The sequence below is a fragment of the Petaurus breviceps genome, unplaced genomic scaffold, assembly GCF_028583685.1.
Source record: "Petaurus breviceps papuanus isolate PSGF00001 unplaced genomic scaffold, PetGlider_PUasm1.0 138, whole genome shotgun sequence".
Taxonomy (NCBI): Eukaryota; Metazoa; Chordata; class Mammalia; order Diprotodontia; family Petauridae; genus Petaurus; species Petaurus breviceps.
Genome location: NW_027185694.1, coordinates 26,543,746 through 26,556,878, shown reverse-complemented (window position 1 = coordinate 26,556,878; position 13,133 = coordinate 26,543,746). Strand labels below are relative to the sequence as shown.

The following is a 13,133-nucleotide window of genomic DNA, read 5'->3' as shown; positions in this document are numbered from 1 at the left end:
ACACACACACACACACACACACACACACACACACACACACACACACATCTTTTCCAGATATAGACATTCTTCCCTATCTTGTGCTTGTAAAGTTAACTTTTGAGCCCAATGAACCTATGTAGAACTTTATGTTTATCCTCATTAACTTCCATCATAATAGAATCAGCTCAACAGTCTAGCCTGTTGTGATCTCTTTTGGGTACTATGTCATTTGATATCCCAATTATCCTTCCTAGTTTTGCATCATCTTTAAATTTATAAATGTGCTACTTGTGTCTTTCCCTAAAACAAATCATTGATAAAAATGTTCAGTAGCATAGAGTCAAGAACAGATCTCTTTAGAGACTTCCGTCCAAGTTGTCATTAGATCATTAATGATTACTCTTTGGATCTGGCCATTCATTTAGTCCTGAATAGGCATACCTGTCCTGTTGTGTAGCTCATATCTTACTATTTTGAATGTAGCATGGTAGAATTGGTGAAATATTTTTCTGAAATCTAAGTAAACTATACCTACAACATCTTCCTGAACTTCCAGTCTTCTTTTTCATGCTCAGTCATTGTATTTTAAAACATAAAAAAACATTCTTAACTCCAGAAATACAAAAAGGCTGAATTTGGCCTTCAGGCAGTAATTTTTCTGACCCCTATATTAGAAAAAAGAATAACAAAAGAGAAAAAAGAAACAAAAACCCAATGAAGCTCCACATTTTATATAGAATTTCATGCCTACATTGCCCCAGCTCTGCAGAAAAGGGAGGAAGGTACATTCTCATTTCTTCTCTTTGGAGCTAAGCTGGGTCATCATAATTTTGTAACATTTAGTTTCCATTGTTTTATAAACATTCTTTCCAGTGACATTATTATTGTCATTGTGAATATTGTTTCCTGGTTCCACTTATGTGTCAACTCATATGTATCATCCCAGGTTTTTCTGTATTCATCATATTCATTGTGTTTTATGGTGCAATACATTTAGGTACAAAATTTTTTCGTTACTCCCCATTTAATGGGCACCTGGAGGCCAGCTCCAGTCATCCTGATCTATATCTTGCCACTGGTCCCAGACAGCTCCGGAAAAGAAAGTGAGGCTGGTGAGTTTGCATAACTCTGCCTCACTTAGACCCAGTTTACTTGCAAGTCATGGCATCACCTTCCTGATGTCAAGGTCCTCTTCAAGACAAACAACAACGAGCACATATTTTATTTTTAGTTATTTGCCATTACAAAAAGTGCTGCTATATAAGTTTTATGGTGTATGTGAGACTTCTTTTTATTACTTATCTCCTTGAATATGTCTAGCGGTAGGATCTCTAGATCAAAGAATATGGACATATGAATGGCAAAGAACTGGAAACTAAGAAAGTACCATCAGCTGGGGAATGGCTAAATAAAATATGGTAGATGAATATAATGGAACACTATTACACAAGTTGATGTAAGAGACAGTTTCAGTGAAACCTGGAGAAACTTGTATGAACCAAATCAGAGTGAAGAGACCAGAACCAGGAGAACAATTTACACATAGCAACGTTATAAAAATGAACAACAGAAACCCTTGAAAGACTTAAAAACTCTCTATGTTTTAGATATCAGATCCTTAGCATGACTTATTCTTAGCTTTGAGATGTTTACTCCCTCCCTATCCCTTTAATAATGGATCCTAGAGTGGTTTACAGATTCTATTCTCTTCCCTTTGTGAGTATTAGGATATTTCAGAGCTATTATTGCAATTTTGGCAAAGGGCAGAAAAGACACCCAGGGCAAGCAATGCATCATTTGCCTTCAAATAACACTTTTGCAAACAAACTCAATTGATCAGGGAAATGGGAGCAGAATTGGGTAGAAATATAAGGGAAGTGAGCTGGGATACAGTCTCTGGGGGCTGTTTGGTAGTTTCCTAAATTAATTATTCTTTCCAACCAGGTGCTAAACTCAATTGTTTCTTTGCATATGAAAAAGTTCAAGTGTTGTTGGTGCCCTGGGACAAAGCCCCAGGCACCCTACCTTATCACAGCTCTGTAACCAGTTCTGGAACCCCTCCTTCATTTACCAGGACTTTTCAAAGATCATTCATGGCTCCTCTTCCATGCAGAACCTCTCCTCAACACCAGAGCTGTCATTCTCTGTCTTACCTTATTATTACTTCAGAAAACACACCTAACTTTCTTTCCTTTGCTTTACCAACTTCCTTCACCTCCTTAGACTTTGAATTCTCCCCAATTTCCTCTCCATGAGTGTCAGTCTCTGGTTTTCTTCACAATTATAAAACCCTCTCAATCTTCTTTACTCTTGCTTCTACTTCTTCCTTTTTTTCACTGAAAATCCTTCTTCTCCATCCTCCCAGACTGGAAGTAGATTCTCTTGTCATCCTGATTTTACAAATGAGTAAACCAAGGCCCAGAGGAATGAAGTGACTTGACCAAGGTCACAGTTGATGTGACCTAAGACTAATTGCTTCTCTCTGCAGTTAGTGACAAAGATGGGGCTAAGATTTCTATGACTTCAGGGATCTTTCCAAAATACACTCCCAACCACCCAAACAACACAAAACTGTGCAATTAAGTGATAGGTTTTATAATAGCTGTAGAATGGGGGCGGCCAGGTAGCACAGCAAGTAAGAGCACCGGCTCCAGTGTTGAGAAGACCTGGAGATCGAATCCCGGGCTCAGACGCTTAGCACCCACCCAGAAACACCTGGCCGTGTAACCTTGAGCAAGTTACTTAACCCCAATTTCTTAGGGGCGGCCAGGTGGCTCAGCGAGTAAGAGTACCAGCTCCAGTGTTGGGATGACCTGTAGATCGAATCCCGGGCTCAGACACTCAGCACCACACTCAGAAATAACTGGCCGTGTAACCTTGAGCAAGTTACTTAACACTGATTGCTTAAAAATACAAAAAAAAAAATAGCTGTAGAATGTCCAACAGGCTGTTGTTAGATTATCAGAGGTATTTGATGGTTCAGTGGATGAAGTGCTGGGCTTGGAACCAGGAACACCCGAGTTCAAATTGAGTCTCACACATTTGCTAGCTGTGTGACCCTGGGCATATCACTTGACCTCTTTTTGGCCCGAGTTTCCTTAATTGTAAAATGACGAAAATAATAACATCTATACCTTACAGGATTGTTGTAAAGATTAAATGAGATAATGATTGTAAAAAGTGTTTGGCACAATGCCTAGCATGTAGTGGATATAATAGAAATACTTATTTCCTTTTCTTCCTCTTCTGAGAAAAGACAGATCCCTGGAAAGGTCAGAGAGGCTTCCTAGAGGAGAGAGTCATTGGTACCTTAGTAGGAAAGTTTGTAAGGGAGAAAAGGCTATAAAACCAGAGTTGAGCCATATTGGGCAGGGTTCTTAATTCATTAGAAGGATTAGGATTTTGGACTCAGTCCTTTAGGCAATGTAAGGCCTTTAACATTTCCTGAGCAGGAGACTGATGTGCTGGAAGTTTTTTTTAGGAAAATTATCATTTGGGCCCATAGGGTGCCTCAGAGGGGCTCAAGCAGTGGTTAGACTAAGGGTCTCTGAAGTGCACTTTTAGGCCCTTTATGCCTGGTTTCTTGGCAAGAAATGATTTTCTTTTTTTTTTTTAACTCCTTTTTTTGGCTTTGTGGAGGGCAATTGGGTTTGATTTGCCCAAGGTCACATGGCTAGTAAATGTTAAGTGTCTGAGGCCAGATTTGAACTCAGGTCCTCCTGACTCCAGGGCCTGTGCTATATTTACTGAGCTACCTAGCCACCCCAGCAAGAACTGATTTTCATGACTGTGAGAGGGAGATCACAGAATCTCTGAATTAAGTAGGGCCTCAGAGGTTATCTAACCCAATCTGTACCTGAATCAGGAATTCCTGCTACAGTGTCTCCAACAAAGTCATGAAGCTTTCACTTTTAATGAGAATGGGGAACTCATCAACTCATTATGCAGTCCATTTCACTTTTGGACAGCTTTGATGGGGGTACATGACTCCTTAGCTGATGGGTAAGCTGATGTTTGGGTGAGTGAAGCTCTAAGATATTAGGGCAGCCAGTCAATAGTTTCAATGGGAGACATCCCTGTGACCTAGGGGCCTTTCCTTGGGGAGTAATAGATTTGGAAATAGCATCTTCCCCAGGTCCATTGACACTCTCTAATTAATCCCCAAATACATACTCTACATATACTTGTGTATACATGGGATACATAGTATGTAGTGACCTTTCCTCCCTCTGAGTCTCCCCATCTCCAAAATCGTGTCTGTATCCCTTGCCCTCCAGTTTTACTTACCAAATATTGCCTGGTATCAGAGTTTTTGTAGCCACCATTGTCTTGACTCCTCTACTAGGCATGAAGTCCCTGAGGGCAGAGGTTGTGTCTAACTCATCTCTCTATCTTTCCTAGTTTCCGAGACAGGGTCTCACACACAGCAGAAACTTACTAAAGAGTTGTTGAAATGAATGAATAAAGATGAATGTGCATGTGTGTATGAGCAATCCAATTAAATGGTCTATTTGATCTTACTTAAGAAACTTCACTTGCAATTAAGAGGCAGATTAGAAACCCAGCCCAGCTTGGAGGCCAGCACAACAGTGAGGAAGGATCCCTCTACTTGGAATCAGAAGTCTTGGGTTTGAATTCAGGCTCTGCAACTTAGTGACAATGGGTCTTTGAGTAAGTCATTTTGCTTTTCTGCTCTCTTTTTCCTTATCTGTAAAATGGGAGTGACATACTACCTACTTTACAACATTGTCCTAGAGATCAAATAAGAACACTTTATAGGTAGGTTTTGTAGCGTACTCTGTCAATAGGAGATCTTTTTCCCGTTAAATATAAAAAAAACTCATATGCAGCACATCTTATGTGAATCCCACTCAGCTTGACTATTTACCCAGGTTTAAGAAGCAGAGGAAGCAAGAACCACAGTATGTCATGACACACCCGACAAGACAGAAGATTTCTTGGCCCTACCACATAGAACCCAAGGAAGCCAGGTGGGAAATTGCCCAGGATTAAAAGTGGTGGTAACAAAGGGCACGGCGCCCTGATTGAGCACCTGTCTTGATGATGACGTTGGGCTCTTTGAATCATATCAGTTGCCATGAGACTTTGGTGTGAACATATGCAGTACAACTATACATATAAACTCACAATATGTACAGTCCAAGTTCATAGGCAGTTACAGGCGTGCAGCCACACCCAGAAACACATGTTCCTCTTTTCTGCCCACATTAGCATTTGATTGTGACTTCTCCATTACCATCTACTCATGTTCCTGGACCTCTTTGTATATTTTACTCTCTCATGCTAATCTGGCTCTGCCTCTATCCATCCATTAACTTCTTTCATTGTTCAATACTCAGAGGCTTCTCCATCACTCTGTATCCTAATAAGCTATTTGATCTAATGGCTTGTTCAATCATACTTAGGAAACTTCACTTGGAATTAAAGAGGCAGTTTAGAAATGCTAGGAGTTTAAGCCAGTCTGGAACCCGTTCAAAGGATCAACAAAGACCAGACTAGAGATTAGCCCAGAACACAGTTTAGCCAAGTCCAATCTAGAGAATAACTCCAAGTCCAGCCTATTCCAGCTTGGTCCAAACCAACCTAGAGAATATGTCAGAGCACAACCCAGAATGCATCCTAGTCTAGAGAATAATTTGTGACCCAGCCCAGAGCTAAAACCAGTGTTTATCTCAACCTAGAGAATACCCCACAGTCCAGACCAGAGACAAATTTAGTCAAGCCCAATTTAGAGGATAATGCAAAGCCTAGCCTAGATCCCAGTTTAATCTAGCTTTGCCCAAACCAGTTTAGAGAATATCATAAATTCTAATTCAGGCTCTATTCCGAGTTAGAAAATAGCTAAGGCTCATCCCAGAGCTAAAGTCAGTGCTCAGACCAATCTAAAGGACAACTCATAGACAGCTCTGGCCTTGAGGATAGCTAGAGTTATCCTCAACCTAGAACAGCTCGGTCAAGTTCAGTCTAGAGACTAGCCCAGAGTTCAATCCAAGATCTAGCCCAGTCTAAGGAAGAGACCACAGACCAGACTGATAGCTATGAGAAATAGACCTAGCCCAGAGTGAGGGCTAGTTAGTGTCTATTCAGAGCCCAGCTCAGACTAGACTAGAGTCTGGCTCAGTCTATTTGGAAGAATACCCCAGAGTCCAGATTGACTCAGCCCAGTCTAGTGTAGACCATTGTGCAGTCAAGTCTAGAGAAGAATTTGAACCCGAGGCTGGTCCAACTTAAAACAATAGATGGGACCAACCTAGTACAGCTTGAAATTCATTTTATATATACAGTGAAATCTTTCATTAATTCTTACCCCCAAAGGATAGGAGGTAATAGCATATGGACAGAGATGAAGTATGAACCAGGGCTGGTTTGAAAAAAAAAAAGCAGATCCTTGTTGGGGGTTTAGGGAATCAAAGGTGGAGCAGAAGAATCTGGATCAGACAATGTCAGAGGCAAAGGAAAAATATTCTCATACCAGTTAACTAGATTGTGGGGGTCTAAGTACAGCTGTATTTGCATAAAAATTAAAGAGGCAGGTAGAATGGGAATATGGTAGGGTGGAAAGACTCCTGCACTGGAGAAGAGATGCAGATGCTAGCTTTTATTTGGTCACTAATGAACAGTGTAATCTAGGGCAAATCACTGATGCACTCTGAACATTAGTTTTCTCTGAAAAATGAGGGTGTTGGACTATATCCAACTCTGAAGTTCTGGGGTAGATCTAGGAAGAAAAACTAGAAACAAGAAATCCCATGTAGGGATGTGAGCCCAACCGGCAATTTAGCATACCCCATTTAGGATTAAGGGCTTTCGCTAGCGACTTAGCAGGGGAGAGTCACAATCTCCTTCAGCTGTGGCTATTGCCAAAACTTTTGTAAATGTTGAATGTAACACACTAATTTCTACTTCTCTCCATTATTTGGCAATAATTTAATTTTGACTGTCTAATACACCTAATTTAGGGGCACAGTACAGGGAAGAATCTGGCTATTAGTACCAGGCTTGTTTTTTTCTCCATGGAGGGACAGGGAGAGGAATGACCTTACCATGGGCATGCTTTGGATATGCCTAAAAGCAGGTTCCTTTTTCAAACAATAGTTTTTCCTGCAACTAAAGTCCCCATTTTACAAATGAGACAACTGACTCACTGGCAGATAAAAATGACTTTGCCAGAGTGACATCTGAAGAAATGCTGGAATTGATTTGAACCCAGGCCCACTGATTCAAAAGAGTGTTGTTTATTGGGAGGAGTTGGTAGGAAAGTTTTTTTGGGAAGGCTGACGTATGGGTCAGATTGAATTATTCTGTCTCATGTCCCCCCCAGTTACCTTGTATTTATTTATTTGTCTACCTTTTATTTCCTTAATAGAATCCATTTTTCTTGAGAGTAGAGTATTTTTTGTCTCTCTCTCCAACAAGGTGCATTTATTAAGCAGTTACTGTATGTGAGGTACTTAGTAAGTACTTAATAAATATTTGTGATGGGAATAAACTTTAATAATATATCATTAAAACAAATCTCTCCCTTCTTTGGATTGAAGAAGGAGAAAGCCTCAATTCCCTAAGTGACTCCTAATAACTGGCATTTAGAAAGTATTTTAAGGTTTGTAAGGTACTTTACATATATTATCTCATTTCATCCTCACAACAACTCTGTGAGGTACTATTATTATCTCTGCTTTATAGATGAGGAAGCTGATGCTAACAGATATTACATGGTTTCCTCAATATCACAAAGCTAGAAAATGTCTGAGGAGGCATTTGAATTCAGGTCTTCTTGATTGAGACATGTATACTATCCCCTGTACCAACTAGATGCCACATAATACATATACAAATTTAAAACAAGCTGCCTCACAACTATCCACAAATAACACAGTCTTATAGTCTCTGCATGCTTTGTTCAATTATGTGGTTTATGCTACGCAATTTTCTGTGAGACTTCCTGATATTTTCACCAGAACCACTGATGGATATATATGTTATTTTCATGAAGATTTTATGGAGAAATGGATAAAAAACCTATGATTCAATAGCTTCTGATGTCTTATCAGTTGCCTATTTGGGTAATAACATCTGTTATCTTTTCTATTCCTTTTGAAACGTTGACCACTGAAATGTCTAGAAAACCTGTATGCAGTTTAAATAATGTCACCTAATTCTTTCTACATATAGTTGGCCAAGTCCAGTTGTTCTTTCAAGCTTAATATTCTTAAATGTCCTTATTTTTTATTTCATCCTATAATGCATTGGGTGATAAGGGTGTTGAATTCAAATGTGGTTGTTCTCTGGTCACTGAGAGTGAAAATGAGAGTGCCATCAGAATGCTGGTAGATCTGTTGAATTTCACATCTATTTGTTCTCTTCCTTTCTGTTTCATCTATGACTTGAGACAGGTCATCAAGACTTTCCAAAAGCTGCAGGCACACATGCATGCATGCATCTACACACATGTGATATGCACACAACATGAATGGATACAGACACACACACAAAATCATCCAGATAACCCTACTGCCCAGATCTGTGCTGCTGTAATGTGAAGGGGGCTTATCTCCCTCTCTTGCTCTAGTTTCTCCCAAAATACATAGCTTTGACACCACAGTAACAAGGATAGTTTAAAGAAAAGCAGTCCAGGGGTCCAGGCTTTTCCCGGCTTTGGAGGTTGTCGATGAGCAGCCTCAGAGAAGAAAAGAGCCTTAAGCTCTCAGTAGGATTATTGGTAGCAGCCTTCCTACTTCATGTCTCAAATACTTTTGTCTCCCTGACAATGTTTACACCAACAAGGCCTGAGCTACACACACACACAGGCAAACATTCATCACTTTACTGAGGTCAAGAAACCCAGTTTTGGATAAGAACTCACTATTTCACAAAACCTGCTGGGAAAACTGAAAGGCAGTATGGCAAAAAGGAGGCACGAACCAACATCTTATACCGTACACCAACATAAGGTCAAAAGGGGTACATACGTGATTTAGACAAAAAGGGTGATACTATAAACAAATTAAGGGAGCAAGGAATGCTTTACCAGTCAGATCTATGAATAAGAGAAGAATTTAAAACCAAATGAGAGAGAGGGTATTATGAGATGCAAAATGGATAATTTTGATTATATTAAATTAAAAAAGTTTTTCACAAACAAAACCAATGCAACCAAGATTAGAAGGAAAGGAGAAAGCTGGAATTTTTTTTCATAGCAAGTGTCCCTGATAAAGGTCTCATTTTTCAGATATATAGAGAACTGAGTCAAATTTATAAGGATACAAGTAATTTCCCAATTGAAAAATAGTCAAAGTATATGAACATGTAGTTTCCAGGTGAATAAATCAAAGCTATCTGTAGTCATATGAGCAAATGCTTTAAACCACTATTAATTAGAAAAAATGCAAATTAAAACAACTTTGAGGTACCGCTTCACACCTATAAGATTGGCTAATATGTCAGAAAAGGCAAATGATAAATGCTGGAGAGGATATGGGGAAATTGGGACATTCAAGCACTGTTGGTAGAGTTGTGAACTAATCCAATCATCTGGAGAGCAATTTGGAACTATGACCAAAGGTCTACAAAACCAGGTGTACCCTTTGATCCAGCAATACCAATACTAGGTCTTTCCAAAGAGATTTAATCAAGGGGAAAGGATCTATTTGTACAAAAATATTTATAGTAGCTCTTTTTGTGGTGGTACAGAATTGGAAATTGAAGGGATGCTATCAATTTGGGAATGGCTGGAAAAGTTATTGTATATGATTGTAATGTATTACTATTGAGCTATAAGAAACAACAGCAGGTAAATTTCAGAAAAACCTAACGAATTCATGCAAAGTGAAGTCAGTAGAACCAGAAGAACATTGTATATAATAATAGCAAAATTGTATGATGATCAACTGTGAATGACTTAGCTATTCTCAACATTGCAATAATCCAAGACAATTCCAAAGTACTCATGATGAAAAATACTATTCACCTCCAGAGAAAGAACTGATGGAGTCTGAATGCATATCAAAGCATACTATTTTTCATTTTTTATTTTCTTTATCTTTTGGTCAGTTTTCTTTTACAGCTTAAGTAATATGGAAATATGTTTTGCATGATTAACCTATATAAAAGTAGTTACCATTTCAGGAAGGGGAAGAGAAGGGGTGGAGAGAGAGAATTTGGAGCTCAAAATTTTTAAAGATGAATGTTAAAACTGTTTTATATTTAATTGGGAAAAATAAAATACTATCCAAAAAAAGATCTAGTTTTGAATTCTGACTCTGCTCCTATGTCATTCATAAAATAGGAATGATAATAACCATTCTATCTTAACCTTACATGGCTGTAGCAAGGAAAATGCTTTGTAAACCAAAAAACACCATAAAAAGTCATTCTTATTTCAGCCACTGAATCTCCAAATTGGTGGAGTCTGATTGGCTAAGATTTTTCTTTTTCCAGGTTAGGCCCTTATAATGTGTCCTAAGACAGACTGCTGAAGCATGAAACCATGAGAAAACATGTGCCTTTTTTTCTTTGCAGTCAAAAAGAAAGAGATAAGATTTTTTAAAAAACCCAGTAAAGATATTTGTGGGGGAAAAATGGTTTTGTACATAGAACATAACATTATAAACTCAAGACAATTTATAGACAAAAAAGTTAACTCCCACATCTATCACCCATCTCTGCAAAAAGTTTATATGGAACATCCATCCAGTCAAAACTGGCATACTTTCTCCTTCAAATATCATCCAGGTTTTTCAAAGGTGATTTCTGGACTGCATGTTTGTCTTGGAATGTCCTCAGAAGTTTCTGTCATTGATTAGATGACAGGATAAAACCCCCAGAGTCCATTCAAATAGAAGGGGAAAAGAAAATGGGTGAAAGCTATAAAGCTATTTAAACTTCCTTTCCTTCCCTTGGCCTTCTCAGAAACCTCCCGAACCTCCAAAGTTTCCTTGACCTCTGCCACGGAAACCCCCTTCACTTACTATTTACTTGGCCGCTGAAGCCATTGGGCTTGGTCCAACATAGAGTTACAACCCAGAGTTTCCATCTTCCTTTCTTCCGTGGCCTCTTCTCAGTTTTAGCATCTTCTTCTGAGTAGAAATCCACAAACCAAATCATTTAGATGCCTCTGTCTCCCTATCTGTGCTTATCCTGGCACCCAAAGAGGCATGAAATGAATCTTTCGATGTTTCTTCTGTTGCGTCTTTGGACAGACCTTTAACAAACAACATTTTGTAAGACTTTCCTTGGTATTGCATTAGCTTTCTTCTGTCCCTTCAGCTCCCAGATAGATGGCTCTGCCTTCAGTTTCTATTTTGTTATAAGAATTTAAAGCTTCTTCTGCATCTTCCACAGGAACAAATTCAATGAACACATAATTTTTAGGTCATCCTTCATTGCTCCTGTGCAAGCACTTCTGCAGACTTTCTTTAGTGGCATTGTAGACAACGTTATTCAGCACCAGCATCGTTGAGTCTTTGACTTGCTGCTGTTGCTACTCCAGAAATTACTCTTCCCACCTCTTGAGTTTCCTTGTCCTTGACTTTTCTTCCCTGTATAGTCCAGAATGAGGAACTGACCATCAATCTCAGCCTCCTGTTTGTTTGCTTATATCTTAAATTCAATGTAGGCAATTTATTTGGGAGTCCCTTACTTGGTGTAGACCAGTCTGGCCTCAATAGCATCTTTAAACACTTCATTGAGCTTCTTCTGAATTACTGTATATGGCAGAGTGTTCTTGCATCTTGATCTTTCTTGTTCTCTTTTGCTTACTCCAGCTTCATTCTAGAGTCAAGCACTTTGGAGCAATTGAGTTCCAAGGCCTTGAGCATGTCTTCAGCAGATTAAAATTCCATGTAGCCAAACTTCCTGGTGGTGCCAATGAGCATGTTCACAATAGTAAGGTGTTTTTTTTTTTCAAAGAATTCTATGATGCCATTTTTTAAAGCTCAGAAGTGGTTTTGTCAAAGTCCAAATCAGCAGCCAAGAAATTGAAATGTGTAGATGTTTTAGTTTCCAGTTTCTGTTTCTTGGCTTTGGGAATTTTCTGTTTGCCCATTTCCTTTTTCCTCTTTCCTGGTGCTTCTTTGATGGGTCCTTCTTCCTCCTCCTTATCTCCTTCCTCCTTGTCTTCATCTTCTTCCATATCATCTTCATCGTCTTACTGTTCCTCTGATTCCTTGACTTTCCCAGAAGCAGCCTTCCCTTTGGCAGGTGCTATATCCATAGGGTCCTGTTCAAAGTTATCCTTATAGCCTTCATCCTCATCACTATCATTTTTCTCTTCATCCTCATCCTCCTCATCCTCAGGGTCTGGTTTGGCCAGAGCTGTTTCCATTTTTGTGGCATTGGGTGGCTTAGATTCTTCATCCTCCTCATTTTTGCTGCCCTCTTTTCAGGTTCACTGTCCTCTTTCTTGGCATTCTTTCCATTTTGCTTCTCCACCTTTTGGGATGTGTTCTGCTTTGGCTAGAGTGGCTCCCTTCTTGCATGGTGTAGTCACTTTCTTGACTGGGACCACGGCCTTTTTTTTATTAGGAGTCAGGACTGCTTTCTTTGCACTTGTGGAGAAAACACCACCTTTTTTGGCTGGTGGTACCTTCTTTGCTGGTGTAGCCACAACCATCTTGCCATTCTCAGGGTCTGCAATCTCTTCTCCACTACTTTCTTTTGATGTGTCCTCATCCTCAATGTCTTCTATCTCCTTCGGGGGAGGGGACATTTTCTTTGACTTGCTTTGATTTTTAGCAGCTTTCCTGAGCTTCACCATGGTGCTGGCATGGAACTAGGAAGCAGAGGGTACAGACCCATCAGCAGAAGCCCAGGCATTGTTGGTGGCAGTTGAGATCATGGCATCCACAAGCAGCTTTTTGCTGGCAGAGACTGAGACAAAAGCTTAGCTGAGATTTTAATCCTTGTTGAGAGAACTTGATTTCAAATAAAAATTTAGAATCTACAAAACAGATACATTAGATGAACATATTTATGGTACCATAAATAGGAATTTCCTTCCAGGCCAAATACCAAAATTGACCCCTGAAGCAAGCAGTATGAAGAGTAAGTGCTTTCGTGTGTGTGTGTGTGTGTGTGTGTGTGTGTGTGTGTGTGTGTGTGAAGGAACTGGGGTACAGGAAGAGCAGTAACCT

General features: G+C 39.4%; 1 pseudogene; it reads right to left on the bottom strand.

The window, feature by feature from the left end:
* Window positions 1-10,962: 10,962 nt before the first annotated feature.
* Window positions 10,963-12,791, bottom strand: LOC138144313 (nucleolin pseudogene; annotated as a pseudogene).
* Window positions 12,792-13,133: the final 342 nt, after the last annotated feature.